This window comes from Triticum dicoccoides, chromosome 6B, assembly GCF_002162155.2.
Source record: "Triticum dicoccoides isolate Atlit2015 ecotype Zavitan chromosome 6B, WEW_v2.0, whole genome shotgun sequence".
Classification (NCBI taxonomy): domain Eukaryota; kingdom Viridiplantae; phylum Streptophyta; class Magnoliopsida; order Poales; family Poaceae; genus Triticum; species Triticum dicoccoides.
In genome coordinates this window covers 329,246,050-329,255,004 of record NC_041391.1, presented here as the reverse complement: position 1 = coordinate 329,255,004, position 8,955 = coordinate 329,246,050, and positions in this window count along the sequence as shown.

Below are 8,955 nucleotides of genomic sequence, written 5' to 3'. Positions count from 1 at the left end.
TGGTGGCCGAAATGACCAAAACCACTTCCGCCGCCGCGTCGGGCTCGCCGGCGGCTAAACGCCGGTGCAGCCGACTCGGGTTTGACCACGGGTGGGCCCTGGTTGACTCCCCTGAGTCAATGACAGGTGGGGCCCAGCCCTGTTAATTAAACAGGATTAGTTTTAATTAAGTTTTAATTAAAATAATCACCCTGACATGCGGGACCCACTGTCAGGTTTGACCTGGACCAGTTCCGTTGACCTGCTGACGTCACACTGACGTCAGGCTGACGCAGTAATTGATTTTCTGGATTTAATTTAAATCAGGAAATTCCAGAATATTATTTAAACTTCAAAAATTCATAACTTTTATTCTGTAACTCCAAATTGGACAAATTATATATGAAAAATGATCAGAAAAATCCAATCTATCCATCTGTACTATCTTCATGCATGATCAAACAAGTTAAATTGATGTTTTAAGCAGAACAAGAAAAGGCACTTTAAAAGGCCATATTTGAATTTGGAATTTGAATCTTTGATTCAAATTTGTTCAAACCCTTCTGGCTTTAGTTGCATTAGCCCAATACACTCATATTGCCATGTGTCATGCATGCATCATATTGTTGCACATTGTTTGGTGATGCTTGTGTATCGATGCCCTTGGCGACAGGTTCTGTCCCCGAGGAGTACCGTGATTACCCTAACAAAGAACCGTATCCGTGCATCGAACCATCAGGCAAGCAACCAACCATTTGATCATATCGATACAATCCCATGTTCTCGCTCCTGCTCTCTTTTACTGCATTAAGACAACGCGTTTCAAACTGCTGTGTGCTACGGTAGTTGAACCCATTTCCTCTGCATGACCTGTCATTGCCACAGTAACTAGATGAAACCCACTAGCATGTGTAGGAGTTGTTTGAGCCATATGTATGTGTTGTTCCTACCTTGCTATGCCTGCTATGCTTAGAGTCGTGTCAGGTCTGGTTCATCTGGGTGATGGGCTAGAGTGAAATGTTTATCTCGGTAATGAGAGTGGTGTGGTGAACACGATTTGGTAAAGGTATCGATGAGAGGCCATGTAGGAGTACATGGTGGGTTGTTTCATTGAAGCCGACCTTAAGCACTGAGATCTGTATGCGTGATTTAAGATACAGCTACTACCATGCATTGGGCCCTGAAATATGACCCCGCTCGGCTTCTTATTCACCCTAGCTCTCTGTCCAGGAGTTGCAAGTAGTTTCTGGTGTTTGTAGCCTACTGGAGGCCGTGGACAGCGCTGGCCGTAGGGGTGGGCTGTGATGCGGTAGGTACGTGGCACGGTGTACCGAATACCCGTTAGGTATCTCGGGAACCCTGTTCACATCGTTCGGGGCCGTATGGGAAACCTCGGTCGGACTCCCTGCGGATGGAACCTGAATAGGCGATAAACCTGGACTAGAGGCTTAAGTGTTTAGGTAGGTCGTGGTCTACACCCACGTCGGCTTTCGCTTGAAGTCTGCCGAGCACATGTCGTGTGCAGACGCTAAGTGGTGGAAACATGTATGAAGAAGTACACCCCTGCAGGGTTATCATAATCTATTCGAATAGCCGCGTCCGCGGTAAAGGACTACTTGGTTGCCTATACAGTTCATAGACAAGTAAATGGAAACTGTTAAAAGCCTCAAGATAAGTGTGAGTGCCGAGGATGGCTCTTCCGTAGGAAGATGGAGGTGGATCCTCGGTAGTGTATTGAAGTGGTGAGTAGTGGACTCGTGTGCGCAAAACCATTTCAAGTTGGATTATCGTAGGATAGCCTAGCCAAGAGTCAAAGCTGGCTTGCTGCAATAACTCCACCAACCCTTCTTGATACTATGCATGTATGTAGGATCTGATGTAAGTCTTGCTGAGTACCTTTGTACTCATGTTGCTATAATCTACATTTTTACAGAAGACGCTGCAACCCCTTCTGATGGGTTCTATGTAGACGTTGACATCAACGAGTAGGCTAAAGACCCAGGTGGTGACCCTGAGCTTGTGAAGGACCACGTAGTATAGCTAGGCTTTCCAAGCCTCTTCTATTTTACTAGTTGTCTGTACTCAGACAAGTTACTTCCGCTACTGGTTTGTATGACTGTATGACTTGTATGTTGGGTCGTGAGACCCGTACCTTTGTGTATGTTATGTATGGCTCACTGAGCCTTAAATAAAGTACTTGTGTCGTAGAGTCATGTTGTGATGCTTCGTTGTATTTGCACATATCGAGCATATTGTGTGTATGATTGAAATGCTTGGTATGTGTGGGATCTGACTATCTAGTTGTTTATCTTTAGTAGCCTCTCTTACCGGGAAATGTCTCCTAGTGTTACCGCTGAGCCATGGTAGCTTGCTACTGCTCTGGAACACTTAGGCTGGCCGGCATGTGTCCTTCTTCGTTCCTGTGTCTGTCCCTTCGGGGAAATGTCACGCTTTGAGTACCGGAGTCCTGTTAGCCCGCTACAGCCCGGTTTACCGGAGTCCTGCTAGCCCAGTGCTACAGCCCGGACCCACTTGCTGATGACCGACACGTTCGAAGCTGGGTCATGGATGCCTGTCCCTGTAAGTCTGTGCCACTTTGGGTTTACGACTAATCATGTTAGCCCGGGCTCTTTATCATATGGATGCTAGCAACACTATCATATACGTGAGCCAAAAGGCGCAAACGGTCCCGGGAAAAGGTAAGACGACACCCGTGGAATACCGTGCGTGAGGCCGCAAAGTGATATGAGGTGTTACCAGCTAGATCGATGTGACATCGAGTCGGGGTCCTGACAGCGTTGGTATCAGAGCAGGACTGCCTGTAGGTTCTCCAAGCCAAACTGGTCGATGTCGAGACTAGAAATTCTTTAGTTATATGTAGGGGAATTGTTTGTGGGATGGAACGTAAGGCTCTTTTTACTCCTTTACCTTATGACTTTCTGATCTGAGTCAGTCCATTCTTCCACCGGGGGTTAAGGAATTAGGATCTGTTCTCTCTATCAGGATCACGAGTTACTAATCAGTAGTACCTTATAAGTTTGATGGTTACCAGCCTAGTTCAGTTCTACTACCACATTATGTTGCCAGAATGGATTCAGAACTTTGATATGATGATGTTGAGTGTGTATGAAATCCTTTGTCAAATGTCTCAAAATCCTTCTTGAGCATTTACAGCTGTTATGCTGCCGAAATTTTGCTAGAAATTCTAATGCCCTTGCATTATGATTGTGCTTTCAGATGGCCACTCGCGACCTCAATCAAGTGGTTCGCCTGACTCGATGCCTAGATGTACCCGGCCATACTGCTAAGTTGGTCTGGGTAATGACTGAGGCTGGATATCGCTGGTATCCCGAGTACACGGTCGAAGAGCAATTCCGAGATTTTAATCAGAGCCAGTATCTCTGCACTGTCAGGATATTTCCATCTTATCCTGGATCCACCGAGCCTCTTCACTGCTCTTATGGACTCGGGGTTACCATTGAGATGGCTGTGCAGGACGCCGCCTACTCTATGATGACCATTATGCGAGTCAGATCTGGTATATTTCGGGACTCTGATTTCCGGTATATGCCAGGATCACTTCCGGGAGCACAAGGGTATCTCCAGGCTATCTATGCTGACCCCACTCAGGAGGATTCACGGACTCGCACCACTGCTGAGATGCTCGAGGATAAGGACCGAGAAAATCGGGCCTTAAGGCTAGAGCTCTTCAACACCCGTGCGGACCACTGGGCCACTTTGACTCGGTTCGCACCGGCGGTGCAAGCTGGATATTCAGATATGCGCGATCTCTATCCTGTGAGATCTGCTCTGCCAGACGTGATGGTTTGGCGTGATGTAGGAGGCATCACCCCACCTCGCGGTCCCCGCAGGCCACCGTTTGTTGGTCCAAGGCCTCATCCTAGCCTCTATGGTCCACAAGCTCCGCGAGACCGTCTGTTTCCGGATGATCATGTTGAACTCCCAGGCTATGGAGGTGACTTTTACGAGGACTACTACGGATCGGTCTGAGTTAGTGGTAGTATCACTAGTTCGCACTAGCTGTGTCGTCTATCGTCCCGCGTGACTCGTGGGATATGACCTAGTTTGTACTCTTTCCGGAGATGTAGAAAAATAATGTATAGGAGCTTGGAATGTCTCCGATGAGATGCAATCCTCTTTTCACCGTAATAGTACTTTGTTTGGTCTTGTACTAAACCCTGTATGGTGTGTATGACGATGGAATAAAGAAGCAGTTTCTGTATCTACCATGTCATACGGATGATCATCTTGCATTCCGAGTTATTTCTTACATTATAAATCCTATGTCGGAATTTTACCATCCTGACTAAAACATTGTCTTGATTTCCTAGGATGGTCAACACGCGCGCTAACCCTGCTTCTCAAGAGCAGGCCGAAGGCAGTGAAGCCAGGGATGTAAATCTGCCTCATCCTCCTTCACTAGCCGAGGTGATGATGGAAGCTGAGAGAAACAAGCGGGAGACGAACCGTTTGTTGGAGCGTATTGAACAGAATACAGCACACCATCAGAGGGCTAACGTGGTGTCACTCAGTGATTTTATCAAATTGCATCCACCCACGTTCCACCACTCCGTCGAGCCTCTCGACGCTGATGACTGGCTTCGCAGTATCTCCCATAAACTGTGTTCCGCGCTGGTAGCGGAGGCTGACAAGGTCACCTTTGCTGCATATCATCTTGAAGGCCCCGCCAGTCTATGGTGGGAGAATTATGGAGCTATGCGCCCAGCGGGCCATGTCACTACTTGGGCTGAGTTCAGCGAGGCTTTCCGTGAACATCACATTCCGGAGGGTCTCATGGACCGTAAACGTGAAGAATTTTGCAGTTTCACCCAAGGCCGACTTTCTGTGGATGCCTATAGCAGGGAGTTTGGTAATCTCGCCCGATATGCAACTGAGGAAGTGTCTACTGACGCCAAGAAGCAAGCAAGGTTCCGTAAGGGCCTTAGTCCTGAGCTTCGCCGCGACCTCCGTCTGCATGAGTGCACATCTTTTTCGAAACTTGTCAACAAAGCCATCAGTGCTGAAACTGGTCAGACTGACTATGACGCAACACGCAAGCATGGACGTGACACGGGTTCCTCATCCGGTGCTGGTCCTCAGAAGCGCCGCGTGTGGGTACCCAACACCGCCCTGCCACCCAGGTTCACACCGAGGCCATCCTTCCAGGCGCCTCGCCCCGTTCAACAGTCTGCTCCAGCCAAGCCCTATGGGGGTCCAACTAACAATGCTCCTCCACGTACCAGTTCCGTGACTTGTTTCAAGTGTGGGGAATCTGGTCACTATATGCGTGAGTGTCCCCAGACCAACCCCAATCAATCTGCTAAAGCTGTTGGCCGTGGCAAGCCGACAGGGAAAGTGTTTCATGCTAAACCGGTCACCGCTTCGCGTGGCCATGTCAACTGTATCTCTGCCAAAGAAGCTCAAGAGGATCCCAACGTCGTTCTCGGTACGCTTCTTGTTAACTGCCACCCGGCATCTGTTCTTTTCGATACAGGAGCCTCTCATTCTTTTATATCAGAAAATTATGCTCGCTTGCATAACATCGCATTCGGTGATATGCCAACCTCTATGGTAATCCAAACTCCGGGATCCAAATGGCAAACTTCTAGAGTAAGCCATGGGAACGAAATCCAAGTCGACAGACTTGTTTTCCTTGCATCTTTGATAGCCCTTAAATCTTCAGATATTAATGTCATTCTGGGTATGGACTGGATGTCGGCTCATCATGCCCAAATCGATTGCTTCTCTAGGACTGTTCAACTCACCCATCCTTCGGGGAAGATAGTCAATGTCTTGACCCGAATAGCCAAGCGACAATTATATTCTCTTAACGCCAGCCCTTTGCCAGACCTTGAGGACGTTCCGGTAGTCCGTGACTTCCCGGATGTCTTTCTAGAGGAATTGCCAGGTGTTCCACCTGACAGGGATGTTGAGTTTGTAATAGACCTCATTCCAGGAACCGTTCCGATTGCTAGAAGACCTTATAAGATGGCACCCCTAGAACTAGCCGAACTTAAGAAACAACTCGATGAGTCCTTGAAAAAGGGTTTCATCCGACCTAGCTCTTCTCCGTGGGCTTGCCCCGTCCTATTCGTCAAGAAGAAGGATGGTACGGACCGGATGGTTGTAGATTACCGACCTGTCAACTTGGTCACAATCAAGAACAAATATCCACTTCCCAGGATCAACGACCTGTACGATCAGCTCGCTGGATCCTCAGTCTTCTCCAAAATGGATTTGAGGTTGGGCTACCATCAAATCAAAATCAGAAACGGGGACATTCCTAAAACGGCCTTTGTTACTCGTTATGGCCAATACGAGTACACCGTCATGTCCTTCGGTTTAACCAACGCTCCAGCCACCTTTTCTCGGTTAATGAACTCAATCTTCATGGAGTATTTGGATAAATTCGTCGTGGTTTACCTCGATGATATACTCATCTACTCCAAGAACGAGGAAGAACATGCCGAACATCTAAGGCTAGTGTTGCAGAAACTTCGAGAGCATCGCCTTTATGCCAAATTTTCTAAATGTGAATTCTGGTTGTCAGAAGTGACCTATATGGGTCATGTAATATCTGGTAAAGGTATTGCTGTTAACCCTGAGCGAGTTCAAGCCGTCCTTAACTGGACTCCACCTGAATCGGTCAAGCAAGTTCGGAGCTTTCTGGGCTTAGCTAGCTATTGTCGTCGCTTTGTCGAGAACTTCTCCAAGGTTGCTAAACCCTTAACCGAACTCCTCAAGAAAGATAAGAAGTTCGAATGGACTCCACAATGTGAGCACAGCTTTCAGGAACTGAAAAGACGCCTGACTTCTGCTCCCGTACTGGTACCGCCAGACTTTTCTAAGGACTTTGTTATCTACTGCGACGCCTCGCGACAAGGACTAGGTTGCATTCTCATGCAAGATCGACACGTAATTGCCTACGCTTCACGGCAATTGCACCCACATGAGGAGAATTATCCTACTCATGATCTAGAGCTTGCAGCCGTAGTCTATGCACTTAAGACCTGGCGACATTACCTCCTCGGTAATCGTTGCGAAATATTCACTGATCACCAAAGTCTGAAGTATATTTTCACCCAACCGAATTTGAATCTCAGGCAGAGACGTTGGGTTGAATTGATCACAGACTTCGACTTAGGAATAACCTACACCCCAGGGAAAGCCAACGTCATGGCTGATGCGCTAAGTCGTAAATCTTATTGTAACAATCTGATGTTACAACAAAGTCAACCGCTTCTCCATGAGGAATTTCGGAAGCTTAACCTTCACATTGTTCCTCAAGGATTTCTCTCCACCTTGGTGGCGAAACCTACTCTTACGGATCAAATCATTGCTGCCCAGAAGCGAGATAAGGGAATAGCTAAGATCAAGGAGAACATTGCTAGCGGAGGTGCTAGTTGTTTCTCCACAAATGATCATGGTGTTGTGTACTTTGAGAACCGTCTAGTGGTTCCCAAGAACCAACATCTATGGCAGTTGATCCTTAAGGAGGCTCATGAATCTCCTCTCACTATTCATCCCAGTAGTACTAAGATGTATCAGGACCTACGCCAGAGGTTCTGGTGGACTAGGATGAAGAGAGAAATTGCTCAGTATATTGCTAATTGCAACGTTTGTCGTCGTGTAAAAGCAGAGCATCAACGGCCTGCTGGCACCCTTCAACCCCTATCTATTCCTGAATGGAAATGGGATAAAATTGGTATGGATTTCATTACCGGTTTTCCCAGGACTAAGAGAGGGAATAATGCTATCTTCGTCGTGGTCGATCGTCTTTCCAAAGTAGCCCATTTCTTACCTGTTCGTGAGAGTATAACCGCTAGTCAACTGGCAGACTTATACATCTCCCGAATAGTGTCTCTTCATGGTGTTCCTTTGGAAATTAACTCGGATCGAGGAAGTCTTTTCACCTCTCGATTTTGGGAAAGTTTCCAAAATGCTATGGGAACTCGTCTCTCCTTTAGCACCGCTTTCCACCCTCAGTCGAGTGGTCAAGTAGAACGCGTCAACCAAATTCTAGAAGACATGCTTCGAGCCTCTGTTATCTCATTCGGAATGGACTGGGAGAAGTGCCTTCCGTTTGCCGAATTCGCTTATAACAACAGCTATCAATCTAGCTTGGGTAAAGCCCCTTTTGAAGTTCTCTATGGACGACGATGTCGAACACCCCTTAACTGGTCAGAGACCGGGGAAAGACAATTCTTTGGCCCGGATATGATTCAGGAAGCAGAAGAGCAAGTTCGTATCGTTCGTGAAAAGTTGAAAACAGCTCAATCTCGTCAAAAGAGTCAATATGACCGAAAACATAAGGCTATGACTTTCGAGGTTGACGAGAAGGCTTATCTTCGGGTCACCCCTCTGAAGGGAACCCATCGTTTCGGTAACAAAGGCAAATTGTCTCCTCGTTACATTGGACCTTTTCGCATTCTTGCCAAACGAGGAGAAGTTGCCTACCAGTTGGAACTACCTCCGCATCTCTCCAGAGTCCATGATGTCTTCCACGTTTCTCAACTCAGGCGTTGCTTCTCGGATCCTATCCGTGAAGTGGACCACGAAACGCTTGATCTCCAAGATAATCTTACATATCGAGAGTACCCCGTTCGTATCCTCGATCAGGCCGAACGTACCACCCGACGTCATAATATCAAGTTTCTCAAGGTTCAATGGTCGCACCATTCTGAGGATGAAGCAACTTGGGAAAGGGAGGATCGTCTTCGACTCGAGTACCCCGCCTTCTTCCCGGAGGAACCCAAATCTCGGGACGAGATTCTTTTGAGTGGGGGTGAGTTGTCACAACCTAGCTAGTCATGCATTAGAGTGTTGCATCATGGTTACTCTTTCATCAGAAACTTGAAATGGGGATGACAGAACCCCCAGTCCCCTCTGAAACCAACTAGGGTTTACTAAAATAATTTTCAATGAACCTGAAATGCCCTTCTAAAATGCCCATCA